General features: G+C 37.2%; 1 non-coding gene across 1 annotated transcript; it reads right to left on the minus strand.

Annotated features, from left to right (window-relative positions):
* Window positions 1-13895: 13895 nt before the first annotated feature.
* Window positions 13896-14026, minus strand: LOC122103024. Its single transcript, XR_006146674.1, has one exon. It is a non-coding gene; the product is annotated as a small nucleolar RNA SNORA51 (small nucleolar RNA).
* Window positions 14027-20278: the final 6252 nt, after the last annotated feature.

Genomic DNA, 20278 nt, shown 5'->3' on the forward strand with positions numbered 1-20278 from the left:
TAATAGCAGTACTACCTCTTTATACCTATATAATATTTTTAGCATTTTTATTTGTAAGTTTTTCACATCTCTTTATATCCCTCCCCTTCTCTCTTTATATTCACCTTCGCTAAATAGATTGTTTTCGATCTGCATAATATTATTAATTTTTACTTTTCTATTTTTTCTGGTCTCTTCTTTTCCCTTTCACTTTCTTCTTCTTTTTCTCTCTCTACTTTCATCCTATCCAACCTATTTCCTGCTTTGGGTTTAGGACTTAGTTAACTCTCCCTGTGCCTTCCCACATCACTCTATACCTATTTTTTACCCACGTCTCTCCATAACCCTAATAATTTCTGGTTTTCCAAATTCTTCTTTGCGGTTGATAGCACATTAATATATACTTGTTTAATGTTGAATAGATGTATCTGTTGAACTAGATTGTATCTATAGACTATTGACTGTGCAAATTCAGACTTTGGTTGATGCTTTCCTTAAGTTAGTGTTCTAGCAAAAAACTGGTGCTATTTTCATCACAAATGGGCAGAGTAAGCCGGAAAAACAACAGAAAAATGGCAAGTCCGGGTATCTCAACAGCCATTCATGATAATCAGGGGACAGAACAGATAATGTATAATTCAGAGAAGAGTTCCCAAATAGCTCTACAAACACTGCTGGCAAACATGATAAATGAAAAGATTGAAAACAAAGGACACTGAATGAGCGTGACAGGGAGAGAGAGTAGGCAATCCAAAGATTTATAAATGAATATCATAAGTGTGAGGAAGCTACTCAAAAACTGATACAGGATTTGCATGAGCAGCTTGAGAATACTCAAAGAGAAAGGCAGGAATGGCATGAACAGGTTGAGAACACTCAAAAAGAACTACAGGAATGGCATGAAAGGGAGAGGGAGGAAGCTTAGCAAAGAGTAATACAGGAATTAAGAGAGCAGGATTAGAATACACAAAGATCACTAAAGGCATTCATGGGATTCATTAACAAAGAGCTAAAAGAAGTCAGGGAGACCACAAAGGGAATGTTGAATGGAACCCAACAGAAGGAATGGGAGTCCAAGGAAACCATAACCAATCAACTACGTGATTTGAGAATAAACACTGAACACAAAATTAAGGAAGTAAAGAAGTTCGTACAAGATCTAAAACAAAGCTTCAACAAAGAATTTGAAGCCATCAAAGCTGACCTATTCGAAGGAAAAGAAACAAAAAACAAAGTAAGGTCTTGACAGCAGGTTAGACCATGCAGAAGATCGAATCTCGGGGATTGAAGATATCTAGATATTATTGAGAAAGAAAATACAACCACCCAAGACAAGTCCAAGAAATATGATAGATCTATCCAACACTTGGAAGACACCATCAGAAGGCCTAATCTAAGGATAATGGGTGTAGAGGATTACCTAGAACCAGAAGTTAATGGTCTAGGAAATTTGTTTAACAGGATCCTAGAAGAGAATTTCCCAAATATGCAAAAAGATAGGCCTATTCAGATTCAAGAAGCTTTTAGAACCCCAAATAGGCCAGACCGGAATAGGATATTCCAGGGTCACATTATAATCCACACAGGATCAACCCAGACCAAGGAAAAGATTTTTAAAGTGGTCAAGGAGAAAAGATTAATCACCTATAAAGGAAAACCAATTAGATTCACCTCAGATTTCTCAGCAGACACAATCAAAGCAAGAAGAGCCTGGAATGATGTATGCCATGCCCTAAAACCAAACAACTCTCAACCAAGAATACTGTACCAAGCTAAACTCTCCTTCATAACTGAAGGCCAAATAAAGAACTTCCATATCAAAGAAAAATTGAAACAATACATCTCTACCAAACCAGCCCTACAAAGATACTTAAAGATGTCTTACAAATAGAAAACCAAAAAAAAAAAAAAAACACAATAAACGCCAAGAACCGGCACCTGAACTGAGAATCCAAGAACTATAGGAAGAACCCAGTTTTCGCAACCCGAAGAAGGTGGATAACATGGCAGGAACACCCAAATACCTCTCAGTTCTATCTCTTAACGTTAATGCACTTAACTCTCCAATTAAGCCACATAGACTGTCTAGTTCGATTAAAAAACAAGATCCTCCTATCTGCTGCCTTCAGGAGTCACATCTATCCCATAAAAACAAACACATTTTCAATGTTAAAAGCTGGAACAATATCTACTAAGCAAACGTTCCCCATAAACAGGCGGGAGTTGCAATTCTACTATCAGATAAAATAGAGTTCAAATTAAAATTCATAAGAAGAGATAAAGAAGGTCTCTACACAATAATTAAGGGATCTTTCCTTCAGGAGGATATTACAATTCTAAATATCTATTCGCCAAACTATAGAGCACCCAAATTTATCCAAGAAACACTACTTTCCCTCAAATCCCACATAGATCCAAAGACATCAATTGTTGGGGATTTTAACACAACACTCTCCCCACTAGAAAGATCAACTCGGCAAAAACTCAACAGTGAAACCGGAGATATAAACAGCTGCAGAGATCCACTTGATTTAATAGACATCTACCGAATATTTGACCCAGCAGCATCAGAACACACGTTTTTCTCAGGAGCACATGGAACATTTTCTAAAATAGACCACATTTTAGCCCACAAACAAACTTGTCGAAATTCAGAAACATTTAAGTTATACCTTGCATTCTCGCTGACCACAAGGGAATAAAATTAGAACTCAACACCAAAAGCCACCAACGAAAGTCCAGTAACACATGGAGGCTGAACAAAACACTACTGAATCACTAGTGGGTCATGGAAGAGATTAGAAAGGAAATTCAAATGTTCATGCTACTCAACAAAAATGAGCACACAAATTATCATCTCCTTTGGGACATAGGAAAGGCAGTACTCAGAGGCAAGTTTATACATCTGAGCTCCTTCATCAACAAATTGGAGGAATCTGAAACCAACAATTTAATGACACATCTAAACCTCCTTGAAAAATAGCAACAAGATCAACCAAAATCCAGTAGACGGAAACAAATAATTAAAATTAAATCAGAATTAAAAGAATTAGAACCCCAAAAAACTATAGAAAGAATCAACAAAACAAAGAGTTAGTTCTTCGAAATAATAATGAAAATTGACAGACCCTTAGCAAATCTTATCAGAAAAAGAAGAGAACACACCCAAATAAATAAACTCAGATATGAGAATGGAAACATCACCAAGGAAACAACCAAGATTCAGAACATTCTTTGGGAATACTTTTCAAAACTTCATGCTAATAAGTTTGAGAACGTGACAGAAATGGACCTTTCCTTGCAAATACTGACATGCCAAAACCAAACCAAGATGAGTTAAGCCATCTTAACAGGCCCATATCAAGCATTGAAATAGAAACAGCAATAAGAGACCTCCTAGCCAAGAAAAGTCCAGGACCAGATGGTTTTACAGCGCAATTCTACAAGTTCTTCAAAGCTGAGATTACATCAATACTCCCCCAAATCTTCAATGAAATTGAAAGAGAAAGTTCACTAATGAACATATTCTATGAAGCCATCATAACCCTCTTTCTAAAACCAGGCAGAGACTCATCAAAGATAGAGAACTATAGACCCATTTCTTGGATAAATATTGATGCAAAACTTCTCAACAACATTTTTGCCAATCGACTTCAACAATTCATCCAAAAAATTATACACTATGATCAAACAGGATTCATTCCAGGGATGCAAAGCTGGTTCAATATATGCATATCAATTAATATTATTCATCACATCAACAGGAGCAAGAATAAGAACCACATGGTTATCTCAATAGATGCAGAAAAAGCATTTGACAAGATCCAACACCACTTTATGATGAAGGGTTTGGAAAAATTAGGAATCCATGGAACATTCCTCAATACGATAAAGGCTGTATATGACAAACCTACAGCCAGCATTATACTTAATGGTGAAAAACTAAAGCCATTTCCTCTTAACTCGGGAACAGGACAGGATGTCCACTCTCTCCACTTCTCTTCAATCTAGTATTAGCATGCCTAGCTACAACAAGAAGACAAGATGCAAACATAAGGGAAATCCAAATAGGGAAAGAAGAAATAAAACTCTCCCTCTTTGCAGATGACATGATCTTGTATTTAAAGAATCCCATAGACTCCACTCCCAAATTACTCAAGCTGATTCAAAACTTCGGCAAAGTAGCAGGTTATAAAATTAACCCCCAAAAATCAATGGCTTTTCTGTATGCCAACAATGAGAAAAGTGTGGCTGAAATTAGGAAAGTAACTCAATTTGTAATGCCCCTGAAAAAATAAAATACCTAGGAATTTACTTAACCAAAGAAGTGAAGGACCTCTAAGATGAAAACTTTAAAATCTTGAAAAAGGAAATCAAAACAGAACTTAGAAAATGGCAAAACCTCCCATGCTCCTGGATTGGATAGATTAACATCGTGAAAATGGCAATACTTCCCAAGGCTATCTACAAATGCAATGCCATACTTATCAAAATTCCAAACTCATTATTCAAGGAAATAGAAGAGGCAATCCAAAAATTCATATGGAACAATAAACGACCCCGAATAGCAAAAACGCTCCTCAACGGAATGAACACTGCTGGAGGAATATCAATACCAAATTTCAAACTCTACTATAAAGCCATAGTAATCAAAACAGCTTGGTATTGGCATAAGAACAGACCTCAGGACCAATGGAATAGAATTGGAAACCCAGAAATGAAGCCACAGACTGATAGCCATCTAAACTTTGATAAGGGAGCTAAAACAATAGAATGGAAGAAAGACAGCCTCTTCAATAAATGTTGCTGGCAAAATTGGTTAACTATTTGTAGAAAACTAAAGCTAGATCCTTATATATCACCCTGCACCAGAATCAACTCCAAATGAATCAAAGACCTCAAAGTCAAAGCAGACACTCTGAAAACATTACTGGATGGAATAGGAGAAACCCTAGGTCTCCTTGGCTTCGGCCGAAATTTTCTGAATAGAGACCTGGAAACACAACAAATCAAGGAAAGGTTGGACAAATGGGATTGCATGAAGTTGCTGAGTTTCTGCATGGCAAAGGACATAGCTAGCAAGATCAATAGAAAGCCCACGGATTGGGAGAAGATCTTCACTAGCCATACAACGGACAAGGGTCTCATATCTAAAATATACTTGGAACTCAAAAAATTAAATCCCCCAACAACAAATCCTCAAAGAAACAACGTCCAATAAATAAGTGGGCTAAAGACTTGAAGAGAAACTTCTCTGAAGAAGAAAGAAGGATGGCCAATAGACACATGAAGAAATGCTCAACCTCCCTAACCATAAAAGAAATGCACATCAAAACAACATTGAGATATCACCTCACCCCAGTTAGAATGGCAAAAATCAAGATCTCTAACAAAAACAGATGCTGGAGGGGATGTGGACAGAAGGGAACTTTACTTCACTGTTGGTGGGAGTGTAAACTTGTTCAACCACTTTGGAAAGCAATATGGAGGTTCCTGAAAGGACTTTCCATAGAGCTCCCCTATGAACCAGCAATCCCACTTTTTGCATTTACCCAAATGTTTACAAACAAGACCAGACTAAAGCTACCAGCACAACTATGTTTATTGCAGCATTATTTACCATAGCTAAGATATGGAACCAACCCAGATGCCTCTCAGTAGATGAATGTATCAAGAAAATGTGGTATATATACACAATGGAATTCCATGCCTCCATCAAAAATAATGACATTTCCCCGTATGCTAGGAAATGGAAAGGCTTGGAAAAAAAATTATATTAAGTGAAGTAAGCCAAGCCCATAGAAACATAGGCCCCATGGTTTCCCATATTTGCAATATCTAGTATATGTATGAGTCAATCAGAAACTGTCAGATAAGGTGATGTTAAGAAAATGAATCCTAAGATATGTATTTTAAATATTTTTTTTCTTTCATTCAGTTGTTTCTAACGCAATTATAACATTATTTCTTTGTTTCTTTGTATGTCCCTCCCCCATAGTATAACCCCTGATTTCAGTATATTTTACATCGGAATAATTGTGGAAGAGATGGGGAAACCAAATCGTTTAAGAATACAAGTGGACCCGTTGCAACTATGAGAAGTACAAGTTGTCATGTCGAAAACGAACTTTACAACTTTGGTGCAAGGAGAGGGTGGGCGGGAGGGGGGAAGTGGGGGAGGGGGGGATTGACTGGTGGTCGGGGGGAGGCTGGGAAGAGATGTGGGGGGTAAAAAAGGAGGAGGCTGCAATGCTTGATAAGAAATATACTCATTATCTTGCCCATGTAATTGTAACTCCTCTGTACATTATTTTCACAAAAAATAAAAATAAAAATTTAATAAAAAAAGTGAAGAAAGTGCATACATTAATTAAGCTTCCCTAGTTAAGAACAAGCAACGTTTTTGAAGGCTTGATTCTGCATTCTCCCATCAACCAGTTTCTCTCTTTGTGTCTAGAAATTGCAAGAGAAATTTTCTGAGGTATTTTAGGCAAGGAAGGCAACAACAACAAGCTTACCAATAATTTTAAATATGGTTTATATTAGGTGTCAGCAACAACCAATTAATCGTTTATCCATGCTAAGAAATGTCTTAAGAAATATTATAGGTGAACAAAGTTAAAACAGAAGGTCAAGTCAGCTCCTAGACCAACACAGACTTTTGACTAATACCATACAAGGGCATATATTTTTATGGAAAGCATGTTTTACTTACAAAGTAGCTACTATATTTTAAAGAGAAAAGTGAATATTTTTACTAAATTTTTACTAAATTGGGAAGTTATTTCAAAAGTCATATTTTTTTTTAATTTCGTCTGTGAAAAAGTTTTAAGAAAAGAAGATCTATTCTGGACTTCTGTTGGTGAAGGTTCTAAGTGAAAACTCAATCATATGCATAGAGACAAGAACCTGCATCAAATTATTATTCTTGCATTATAGGTGTGAAAAGAGAATAGAACAGAGTGCAGAGGCAATGAACTTTTCATAGAGGATGCAGATTGTAAAAATTCTAGGGTTTGCTTCTTTGCTGCACCTCAGTCTTGAACATTGTGGTGCTGAAGCAGTTACAGACAACATGTAAGAGGATAAAGCTGGGCGTGGTAAAATTTATTAAAAAATACAGATTCCCTATAGTTTAAATAATTAGTAATTTTGATTTTTTGGTCTATTTTTTCCATCACTTCAAACCTTAGAAATGTATTCTTAGCTCAAGCTCAAAGCACGATATAAAGACCATAGACTACTACATACAGATTCCTGGTTAAGAAAATTAGCCTCTGAATAAAAGAATCCAAACAGGAAATGACAAGTGTTGTTTCTGAAAGAGGAAAAAGAATATTCACAGCATTGCATAAAAATTTATATAATTTGATCAAATTATCTCTGACATTAACGGGAGCTGGCTGCCAAGAAGTTAAAATCTACACTGATTGGGATGTATAAGGTTTTATAAAACATAGCCCTTTCATTATTATACAAGCAATAGAAATTAGAATTGCTTTAAAAAAAGCCACTTCTTTCTATCCATGATTCCTACTCTTGCCCACTCCTCCCAACGTCAAAAACTTGATTTTAGTTGTTCTAGAACTAACCTAAGTTCTATTATTGGCCCTCTCGTGATTGTCAGTTAATTAGCTTTTTCCATCTCCGTTTACTGTTCCATGAAATAAAGGAATCTTTTTGGATCAAGAAAAGACACGAGAGAGCAAGCATTTATATGAAAGCATTTAGCAAAATACACAGAATATGCATCTATTCAAATACCTTTTAAATTTGTCTCTCCTCAAAATGATTTGATGTTCTATGTGGATTTCTGATAGTTGTCAGTGGAATTATCTGTGTTCCTAATTTCATAATTGGTGAAATAGTATAGTCAGTAGCACTATCAATGTGTATTTTCTGATAAAAGCATTGCTTGAGCTTTTTTAAGTATACTTATATTGCATGGATTGTATATGATCTGCAAATGTGTCTGAAAATTCCCATGTATCTTTCACCTGAATGCGAGGATTTGTAAATATATGACTCCATGCTGTCTTAAATTTCATGATGATGTTGTTGAATATTGTACAGACAAGTCAAGGTATTAAGTGGATTTATGCCATAGTACATGTCTCAAATAACACTAATATAGGTAAATTTTCAGGTAGTTGAAAGGAAGAAAGGAAACAGTCTGTGAGCACCTAGTTTTACCATTCTTTTGACAAAGAGAAGCTTAAAATAATTCTCAATAAATCTAATTTTAATTTTCTAGAAAATGTGAATAAAGAAACCTTTGTGATTTGTCATGTAACTTATAAAAGAGGACTTGAGATACTCAGCGTAGAGACTGTTGAGTAGTTTGTTCAACAAATTTTAGTTTCTCCCTTCCCATTCCCATTAGTAAATTTCAGCATTCTGCTTTATTTCTATTTGATCTGAGTCACTTGCTTTAAAGAACAAACCTAAACTGAAAGACAGAAAAGAAGGATTTTATTAATATGTTTACACGTGGAATGTGAAATTTGTTAAACTTGAAATAAACAAATTCAACTAAGAAGATGGCTGGGAAGGTGGCTCAGTGGTAGCACACTTGCCTTTCATGCCTGAGACCCTGGGTTTGATTCCTCAGCACAATATAAGCAAAAAGAAAAAAAGCCGGAAGTGGCGCTGTGGCTCAAGTGGTAGAGAGCTACCCTTGAGCTGAAGACCTGAGGGACAGTGCCCAGGTCTAGAGTACAGGCCCCATGACTAACCCCCGCCTCAAAAAAAACCAAAAAACAAAACTAGAAAGAGATCTATAATTTGTTTTATTTAAAACATTATATTATTATGACTCACTAAATAATTCCAAACTACTGAGCTAAACTTCTGCTCAGATAGTCTTAAATATACCTGTTTGACATTTAATTACTTCACAATTTGTTTTCATAAAGCCCTGTAAAACAAACATGTTGATTACCAAAAAATCAGTAATCATGATAGCCAAAATTTTAATCTTTTTAAATAAGCAAATTTAGCTACATATAGTATTCTGTCAACTAGAGTTCTTTATCTCTAAAATGCTTGCAACATTTTTGCAACCCTGAACATCAGTAAAATTAAATTTTACATACAGATACTTTTCCTCTGCCAAAATTGGAAACATATTAATTTTGTCATTTGCAATATAACTTTCTGTATGTTTGTTTCAATGGAGAGATAGATTAACATTTGGGAATAGGATATCACTGAATCAGATCAATAAAGAGAAGACCAAATCAATGCATGAATAAAACATGAAATATGTGAGGATCACAATAGAAGATAGCAGCATGACCACGGACTCATGGTGAGGGAAGAACAGTGAGGTTGCTGCAGAAAAACCAGTTTTGTAGTTGTCACTCTTCTGAACTAGGGTCCTGATTCAGTAAAACTAATTATGTGATATTCAATTGTACTGTGGTCAGGAAGATCCTACTTGTAAAGTGAAATCAGAAAGGATACATCCTGAATAGATTATACAAATGCAGGCAAGTTTATAATTACAAAAAATAAAAAATATAAAAAGAACATAAACCAGAGTGGGGGAGTATGGGAAGGTGAAAAAAAGAGGAGGCAACAATGCTTGATAAGAAATGTACTCGTTATCTTGTCCATGTAATTGTAACTCCTCTGTACGGTATTCTCTCAATAAAAAATAAATAAAAAATAAAAATTAAAAAAATAAAATGACGTTGAAAAGATAATCAATGAAAGAAAATTTTGATAAATTTGAATCTAATAACAAAAAAACTCAACATTTTTGTCTCAATTCTTTTTAAACTGCAGCAATTTTTTTGCAATTTCAGTTAGTATTGTTACTTGTAGCTAAATTAAGCACAGATTGGGTGCACACAAACATATATTTGATATTGGTGTGCACAAGCACGTATTGTCTTATGGTCTTTGCCTAGTGCAAAAATATAAAGTAGAGGAGAAGGAAAGAAAGAGAATGTTAAGAATGAAAAAAGAAGTAAGCAGGTGTAGATCATTCTCTTATTATACTTATTAACAAAACTTCAGCAGCATATCTTCATCAGGCATTATAGGCAGAAGAACGAATTAGAACTCCCGTGTGTGGAATGATAATTTTTTTCTTGTGAACATACTATACAGAGGGGTTACAATTACATAGGCAGGATAATGCATACATTTCTTATCAAGCATTGCAGTCTCCTCCTTTGTTTACCCTTCACATCACTTCGCACCGTCCCTCCCCACCCCCTCACCCAACTCTCCCCCACTCCGCCCCTCCCACCCCCGCACCAATGTTGTTAAGCTCGTTTTCAACATGACAACTTTTCAGGTTCACCTGTATCCTTAAACGACTTGTTTTTCCCCATCTCCTCCACAATCGTCAGAATAACTATCCTCAAAGCAATAAAACAAAACAAACAAAAATTCCAAACACGTGATATTGAAGATGTTGGGAAAATAGTAATCTCTATGCTATTTATAGCAATGTAAACTAGTAAATCCACTATGGAAATCACAATGGAAGTTTCTCATTAAAATAAACAGAGAGGTGGTTCAGGGAAGATGGCAGAGGAGAAGCTGGAATCTGAACAAGCTCGCGCATAGAAAGCAGTTTTAGAGTTCCAGTGAACAGTCCTAAGCCAGAGAATCACACCAAGTGTGCCATCACAGGACAGAGAGTTAGACAAGGGAGGGGAAGCCAAGACAAGGGGACATATCTGAGCGCCTGCCAGCTGCCGCCGAGGCGGCAGAAGGGTCGCAGCGGCGACTGCAGCCACGGCAATACCTGAGCGCTCACACAGAGAGCCCGGGACGAAGGAGCCAGACGCAGTGGGCGAGAGGATTCTACTCAACACCAGCAAGAACCGACAAGGAGCTGACATCTTCATCCTGCAGTTTGCAGACCAGAGACGACCCAGGATCCAAGACTCGGCGTGAGTAGAAGCCCGACGTCCTTACTCCTTCTCAGGGAGCAGAGGAGGGAAGGCCACCCCTACCCCCCCCCAGCACCGGTGATCTCCATCTTGGATACCGACAAAGCTCGGAGGAGCTGCTAGCTCCAACTCAGGCCTTGGAATAAAACGGGTCATTTAACAGGTCACAAGAACTTAACGGCAAAGTGACCTGCCAGACTCAGCTCCATCCAGGGAAAAGTCACCCAGGTCAGGCACCAGCCATTGGAGTGGCTTTCCTCACTGGGTAACCAGAGCCAGAGGCTGCCCCTCCCTCTAGCAGCCTCCACAATCAATTGAAAAACAGAAACCCTGAGAATGGCTCCAGGGTGGGCTCTGTGAATTTTCACAAAATAGCCCCAGGGAAAAGCTACTGTGTGTTGAAAGGCCTCAACTCTACCAGAACCTAGCCTCATCACCCCTCTTTTGTGATTCTCAAAGCAGGTCACCCTCCCATTAAACTAACCTGGGAGGGGGATCTCAAAATCTTGGGTAAAGCAGAGCATTTTTCTGCCTGTTCGAACAAACTGACTTAAGAAACCAATCAAGCCACAGGACCTCAAGCTGACCAGAGACTCCAACAAGAGGCTGGTTACAGACAAAAGGGAGATACAGGATTCTTCCCACCCCTCCCCCCCCCCAAAAAAAAAATCAAAGAACTTTTTTTTCTTCTTTTCTTTTCTTTCTTTCTTTCTTTTTTTTTTTTGGTACCTTATATATATATAAATTCTTTTTCCTTTTCTAAAACTTTTATTAATCTTTAATTTTTGCCTTTTTTGAAAAAATAATTGTTTTCCAGTAACTTTTTTTTCCCTCTTATAATTTTTATTTTAGGATACGTGAATGTACGTTTTCCTTTCTTTTCTTGTCTTCTCTCTCTTTTTCTTTCTTTCTTAATTATCTTTTTGTTTTTTGTCTAGCTCTACTGAACTTCTGATCTTTTTTTTCTCCCTTTCTTATTCTTTTCACCTTTTCCTTTCTTTTGTTCTTCTGTATGTGACTTAACTCTTGTCCTGCACATCCTGATAAACCCATAGTTAACTAGTAGACCCTATCCCCCATTGTATACACACTTAATCCACAAATTTATTACTCAATCCAAAACCTCTGAGACTTAAATTCCTTAATAGCAGTACTACCTCTTTATACCTATATAATATTTTAAGCATTTTTTAAGCATTTCACATCTCCTCTATCTCCCTCCTGTTTTCTCATTATATTCACATTCCTCTCGAAATAGAAGGTCTGTCAATCTCCATAACTATATTAATTTTTACGTTTCTAATTTTTTTTCTGGTCTCTTTTCATTTCCCTTTCTCTTTCTTCTCTTTCTCTCCCTCTCTACTTGTATCCTACCCAACCTATTTCCTGCATTGAGATTAGGACATAGTTAACTCTCCCTGTGCCTCCCCACACCCATCTATTCCTAATGTTTACCCACATCTCTCCCTAACCCTAAAAATTTCTGGTTTTCCAAATTCTTCTCTGCGGTTCGAAGCCCATTAACATATAGTTGTTTGATGTTGAATAGATGTATCTTTTGAACTAGATTGTATCTGTAGACTATTAACTGTATAAATGAAAACGTTGGTTGATGGTTGCCTTAAGATAGTGTTCTAGCACAAAACTGGTGCTATTTTCATCTCAAATGGGCAGAGTAAGCCGAAAAAACACAAGAAAAATGGCAAATCCGGGTATCTCAATTCCCAATCTTGATAATCAGGGGTCAGATCAGATAATGAACAATCCAGAGGAGAGTTCCCAAATAGCTCTACAAACACTGCTGGCAAACATGATAAATGAGAAGTTTGACAACTTACAAAGGACTCTGTATAAGTGTGATAGGGAGAGAGAGGAGGCATCCCAAAAGTTTATACAGGAGAATTTGCGTGAACAACTTGAGAATACTCAAAGAGAAAGGGAGGAATGGCGTGAGCAGGCTGAGAACACTCAAAGAGAACTGCAGGAATACCATGAACGGGAGGAAAGAGAACTGCAGGAGTCCCACAAACGGGAGGAAGCTAATCAAAGAGTAATTCAGGAATTGAGAGACCAGGTAGAGAACACAGAAAGATCACTAAAGGAATTCATGGAATCCATTAACAAAGAGCTGAAGGAAGTCAGGGAGACCACAAAGGGAATGCTGAATGGAACCCAACAGAAGGAATGGGAGTCCAAAGAAACCATAACCAATCAACTAAGTGATTTGAGAACAAACACTGAACACCAAATTAAGGAAGTAAAGAAATTCATACAAGACCTAAAACAGAGCTTCAACAAAGGATTGAAGCCAACAAAGCTGACCAATTAGAAGGAAAAGAGATAAAAAACAAAGTAGAGAGTCTTGACAGCAGGTTAGACCATGCAGAAGATCGAATCTCAGGGATTGAAGACAGCCTAGATATTATAGAGAAAGAACATACAACCATCCAAGACAAGTCCAAGAATTATGATAGATCTACCCAACATGTGGAAGACATCATCAGAAGGCCTAATCAAAGGATAATGGGTGTAGAGGAGCACCTAGAAACAGAAGTTAATGGTCTAGGAAATTTGTTTAACAGGATCCTAGCAGAGAACTTCCCAAACATACAAAAAGATAGTCCTATTCAGATACAAGAAGCTTTTAGAACCCCAAATAGACCAGATCAGAATAGGACATCCCACCGTCACATTATAATCCACACAGGATCAACTCAGACCAAGGAAAAGATCCTTAAAACTGTCAAGGAGAAAAGAGTAATCACGTATAAAGGGAAACCAATTAGAATCACCTCAGATTTCTCAGCAGAGACAATCAAAGCAAGAAGAGCCTGGAATGATGTATGCCATGCCCTAAAAACAAACAACTATCAACCAAGAATACTGTACCCAGCTAAACTCTCCTTCATAACTGAAGGCCAAATATAAACCTTCCATAGCAAAGAAAAATTGAAACAATACATCTCCACCAAACCAGCCCTACAAAAGATTCTTTTTTTTTTTTTTCCTTGTCTCCCCATTCACAATACAGACTAGGCACAGGCCTGGGCTGAGGTGTATATGGGGTAGGTTTATTCTGCCTCCTCTTTCTATACAGTCAGTGTAAGAACACAGCCTGTGGTAAGCACCTGGAGGCCTACAAAAGATTCTTAAAGATGTCCTACACATAGAAAACCAACAAGACCGCAATAAAGGCCAAGAAACTGCACCCAAACTGAGAATCCAAGAACCATAGGAAGAACCCAGTTTTCACAGCCCCCAAGAAGGTGGATAACATGGCCGGAACTCCCAAATACCTCTCAGTCCTATCTCTTAACGTTAACGGACTGAACTCTCCAATTAAGCGACATAGACTGTCTAGTTGGTTTAAAAAACAAGACCCTTCTATCTGCTGCCTGCAGGAGTCACATCTTGCCCGTAAAAACAAACACATTTTCAATGCTAAAGGCTGGAACAAAATCTACCAAGCAAACGGCCCCCATAAACAGACGGGAGTTGCAATCTTAATATCAGATAAAATAGACTTCAAATTAAATTCATGAGAAGAGATAAAGAAGGTCGCTACATACTAATTAAAGGATCTCTCCTTCAGGAGGATATTACAATTCTAAATATCTATTCGCCGAAGAATGGAGCACCCAAATTTATCAAAGAAACACTACTTTCCCTCAAATCCCATATAGATCCAAAGACATTAATTGTTGGGGATTTTAACACACCACTCTCCCCACTAGATAGATCAACTCGGCAAAAACTCAACAGAGAAACCGCAGATCTAAACAGCTGCACAGATCAAATAGACTTAACAGACATCTACCGAACATTTCACCCAGCAGCATCAGAATACACGTTTTTCTCAGCAGCACATGGAACGTTTTATAAAATAGACCACATTTTAGGCCACAAAGCAAACTTGTCTAAATTCAGAAACATTGAAGTTATACCTTGCATTCTCTCTGACCACAAGGGAATAAAATTAGAACTCAACACCAAAAGCCACCAAAGAAAGTCCGGTATCACATGGAGGCTGAACAACACACTGCTGAATCAAGAGTGGGTCATAGAAGAGATTAGAAAGGAAATTCAAATGTTCATGCTATTCAACAAAAATGAACACACAAATTACAGCTCCTCTGGGACACAGAAAAGGCAGTACTCAGAGGCAAGTTTATAGCTCTGAGCTCCTACATCAACAAATTGGAGAGATCTGAAACTAGAAATTTAATGACACATCTAAACCTCCTTGAAAAAGAGCAGCAAGATAAACCCCAATCCAGTAGACGGAAAGAAATAATCAAAATTAAATCAGAATTAAATGAATTAGAATCCAAAAAAACTATAGACAGAATAAACAAAACAAAGAGTTGGTTCTTCCAAAAAATTATCAAAATTGACAGACCCTTAGCAAATCTTATCAGAAAAGGAAGAGAACACACCCAAATTAATAAACTCAGGGATGAGAATGGAAACATCACCACGGAAACAACCAAGATTCAGAACATTATAAGGGAATACTTCTCAAAACTTTATGCTAATAAGTTTGAGAACTTGACAGAAATGGACCTTTTCCTAGCAAATATTGACATGCCAAAACTAAACCAAGATGAGTTAAACCAGCTTAACAGGCCCATATCAAGCATTGAAATAGAAACAGCAATTAGAGACCTCCCAGCTAAGAAAAGTCCAGGACCAGATGGTTTTACAGCGGAATTTTACAAAGCCTTCAAAGCAGAGCTCACACCATTACTCCTCCAACTCTTCAATGAAATTGAAAGAGAAAGCTCACTACCGAACACATTCTATGAAGCCATCATAACCCTCATCCCAAAACCAGGCAGGGACTCATCAAAGAAAGAGAACTATAGACCCATTTCTTTGATGAACATTGATGCAAAACTTCTCAACAAAATTTTGGCCAATCGACTTTAACAATTCATCCAAAAAATCATACACCACGATCAAACAGGATTCATTTCAGGGCTGCAAAGCTGGTTCAATATACGCAAATCAATTAATATTATTCATCACATCAACAGGAGCAAGAATAAGAACCACATGGTTATCTTAATAGATGCAGAAAAAGCATTTGACAAGATCCAACACCCCTTTATGATGAAGGTTTTGGAAAAATTAGGAATCCATGGAACATTCCTCAATACGATAAAGGCTGTATATGACAAACCTACAGCCAAAATTATACTCAATGGTGAAAAACTAAAGCCATTTCCTCTTAACTCAGGAACAAGACAAGGATGCCCACTCTCTCCACTTCTCTTCAATCTAGTATTAGAATGCCTAGCCACAGCAATAAGACAAGATGCAGACATAAAGGGGGTCCAAATAGGGAAAGAAGAAATAAAACTCTCCCTCTTTGCAGATGACATGATCTTGTATTTAAAGAATCCCATAGACTCCACTCCCAAATTACTCAAGCTGATTCAAAACTTTGGCAATGTAGCAGGTTATAAAATTAACCCCCCAAAATCAATGGCTTTTCTGCATGCCAGCAATGAGAAAAGTGTGGCTGAAATTAGGAAAGCAACTCCATTTGTAATAGCCCCACAAAAAATAAAATACCTAGGAATTAACTTAACTAAAGAAGTGAAGGACCTCTATGATGAAAACTTTAAAATCTTGAAAAAGGAAATCAACACAGAACTTAAAAAATGGCAAAACCTCCCATGCTCCTGGATTGGAAAGATTAACATCGTGAAAATGGCAATACTTCCCAAGGCTATCTACAAATTCAACGCAATACCTATTAAAATTCCAACCTCATTCTTCAAGGAAATAGAAGAGGCAATCCAAAAATTCATATGGAACAATAAAAGACCCCGAATAGTAAAAACGCTCCTCAACGGAAAGAACACTGCTGGAGGAATATCAATACCAAATTTCAAACTCTACTATAAAGCCATAGTAATCAAAGCAGCTTGGTATTGGCATAAGAACAGACCTCAGGACCAATGGAATAGAATTGAAAACCCAGAAATGAACCCACAGACCTATAGCCATCTAATCTTCGATAAGAGAGCTAAAACAATAGAATGGAAGAAAGACAACCTCTTCAGTAAATGGTGCTGGCAAAATTGGTTAACTACATGTAGAAAACTTAAGCTAGATCCTTATATATCACCCTGCACCAGAATCAACTCCAAATGGATCAAAGACCTTGAACTCAAAGCAGACACTCTGAAAACATTACCGTATGGAATAGGAGAAACCCTGGGTCTCCTTGGCTCAGGCCGAAATTTTCTGAATAGAGACCTGGAAACACAGCAAATCAAAGAAAGATTGGACAAATGGGATTACATAAAGTTGCAGAGTTTCTGCAGGGCAAATGACATAGCTAGCAAGATCAATAGAAAGCCCACGGATTGGGAGAAGATCTTTACTAGCCATACAACGGACAAAGGTCTCATATCTAAAATATACTTGGAACTCAAAAAATTAAACCCCCCAACAACAAATCCTCAAAGAAACAACTGCCCAATAAATAAGTGGGCGAACGACTTAAAGAGAAACTTCTCTGAAGAAGAAAGAAGGATGGCCAATAGACACATGAAGAAATGTTCAACATCCCTACCCATAAAAGAAATGCAAATCAAAACAACATTGCGATATCACCTCACTCCAGTTAGAACGGCAAAAATCAAGAACTCTAACAACAACAGATGCTGGAGGAGATATGGACAGAAAGGAACCTTACTTCATTGTTGGTGGGAATGTAAACTTGTTCAACCACTTTGGAAAGCAGTATGGAGGTTCCTCAAAAGACTCCACATAGAGCTCCCCTATGACCCAGCAATCCCACTTTTGGGCATTTATCCTAATGTTTACAAACAAGACCACACTGAAGCTACCAGCACAACTATGTTTATTGCAGCATTATTTACCATAGCTAAGATATGGAACCAACCCAGATGCCCCTCAGTAGATGAATGGATCAAGAAAATGTGGTATATATACACAATGGAATTCTATTCCTCCATCAGAAAGAATGACATTGCCCCATTTGTTAGGAAATGGAAAAACTTGGAAAAAATTATATTAAGTGAAGTAAGCCAGGCCCAAAGAAACATAGGTCCCATGGTTTCCCTTATTTGTAATATCTAGTATATGTATGAGTCAAGCGGAAAAGGTCAGATAATGTGATGTCAGGAAAATGAACCCTTAGATGTGTATTTTAATGTTTTTTTCTTTCATGCCTGTGTTTCTAACACATTTATAAGATTATCTCTTTGTTGCTTTGTATGTCCCTCCCCCACAGTATAACCCCTGCTTTCACTATATTTGATGTCAGTATAACTTGTGGAGGAGATGGGGAATAACCAGTTGTTTAAGGATACAGGTGGACCTGTTGCAACAATGAGAAGTACAAGTTGTCATGTCCAAAATGAGCTTTACAACGTTGGTGGGGGGGGGGGGGGATTGGGGGGAAGGAGAAGGATTGGGATTTGGAGGTAGGGGGGAGGCTGGGAAGGGATGGGAAGGGTAAACAAAGGAGGAGGCTGCAATGCTTGGTAAGAAATGTACGCATTATCCTGCCCATGTAACTGTAACTCCTCTGTACAGTATGTTCACAAATAAAATTAAATTAAATTAAAAAAATAATATAAAATAAACAGAGAACAAATCATCTATTAAAGCGTAATTTACAGTCAATCAATGCAATCAAACTAGGGGATCCATTCAAACAAAGAAATAATCAAAAAAATGTAGTGTATTTACCCAGTCGATTATTATTCATACATCAAGAATTATGTCATTTGCAGGAAAATAGAGAACATTGAAAGTCAAGTGTCCTATATTTAGCAGAAAGTCTGATATTATCACACAGATTTTTATATGTGATTTTGGAACCTTAAATAAATAACATACATTAAATAAAGAGTATTTTGCAGTGAAGATTACAGAGAAGGAGTGAGCAAATGGAGTAGATTGAATGGAGATCTTAATATTCTGTACAGTTTTATGGAAACGTAATGATGTAACCCAAGATGCTTTTTATCAAAGAATATTATATAAATGCTGGTAAATACTACAATGAAATTTCTTGGTTAATATTATATTGGTTAATATAAAAGAGTCACCAAAAATCAATATAACTAAGATACATTTCAGTTTTTTGTTAGATATAAGTAAAGGAAATGATCCATTCTAACTAAAATTGTATATGAATGAAAAAACACATAATATGAATATAACAAGAAATCAAATGGAAAAATATGTTAAAAATAAACTATATAACTGGGACTTGGAGAGGAGTCAGGTGGGGTAGAGTGAGGAAGGGAATGGCTGTTCAAAAGAAAATGTACTCCATACCTATCTGTAAACACATTGTATATCATTTTTACAATAAAATTTCAAGAAAGTAATTGCTAATAATAAGCAGAAATTTTGAAAATATATTCCAGTATTGTAAGTCATCTTAAAATATGAACCAAAACAAAGCCCAAAAATGTAAAACGTATTTCAATATGATTACTGGGAAAGAATCAAAAGAAAGAAAGTGAGAATTTTTTCCTTGATTTTGGTGGTACTACTATTATAACTCAGGACTTCCTACTCACTCTGCTTACTTTATTGGCTAATGCTTTGCTAAGTGAACTCTCTCTCCAGCCCTGGTTTTGTTGTTAAATTGGAGATGGAGTCTATCAGACCCTTCCCCCTGAGATAGCTTGGAAATGAGACCCTAAGATTTCCAAACTCTGTAATAGCTAGAAATATTCGTGTAATTTTTATTTAAATAACTTTTTTAATTTTGTAACTACTGTACAGAGGGGTAACAGTTACAAGAGCAAGGTAATGAGTACGTTTCTTATCAAGCATTCTTACCTCCTCTTTTGTTTTTCCCCTACCATCCCTTCCCTCCAATCTCCACAACTACACTCCCCCCAAAGACCCCAGCCTAAATTGTAAAATCCGTTTTTCAACATAGTGTCTTCTACATCTCATTGTTGTCAGAGGTCAACCCTATTTTGTTTTTCCCTTCCCTTCCCCAAAATATATCATCATTCAATACAGTGAAAACGGATACCATGGGGGAGGGAAATGCAAATCGATAAAAAAAATCACATGGTAACTAATAAATATTTTAGTGACAATAATACCAAAAAGTTGTTTCAATTCACTTGTAAGAAATGGTCTATTAAAAAGCCGGGCGCCGGTGGCTCACGCCTGTAATCCTAGCTACTCAGGAGGCTGAGATCTGAGAATCGCGGTTCAAAGCCAGCCCGGGCAGAAAAGACCGTGAGACTCCTATCTCCAATAAACCACTAGAAAACCGGAAGTGGCGCTGTAGCTCAAGTGGTAGAGCGCTCGCCTTGAGCTGAAGAGCTGAGGGACAGCGCCCAGGCCCAGAGTTCAAGCCCCATGACTGACAAAAA

This window comes from Dipodomys spectabilis, unplaced genomic scaffold (assembly GCF_019054845.1).
Source record: "Dipodomys spectabilis isolate Male_0828 unplaced genomic scaffold, ASM1905484v1 ptg001348l, whole genome shotgun sequence".
In the NCBI taxonomy this organism is placed as follows: Eukaryota; Metazoa; Chordata; class Mammalia; order Rodentia; family Heteromyidae; genus Dipodomys; species Dipodomys spectabilis.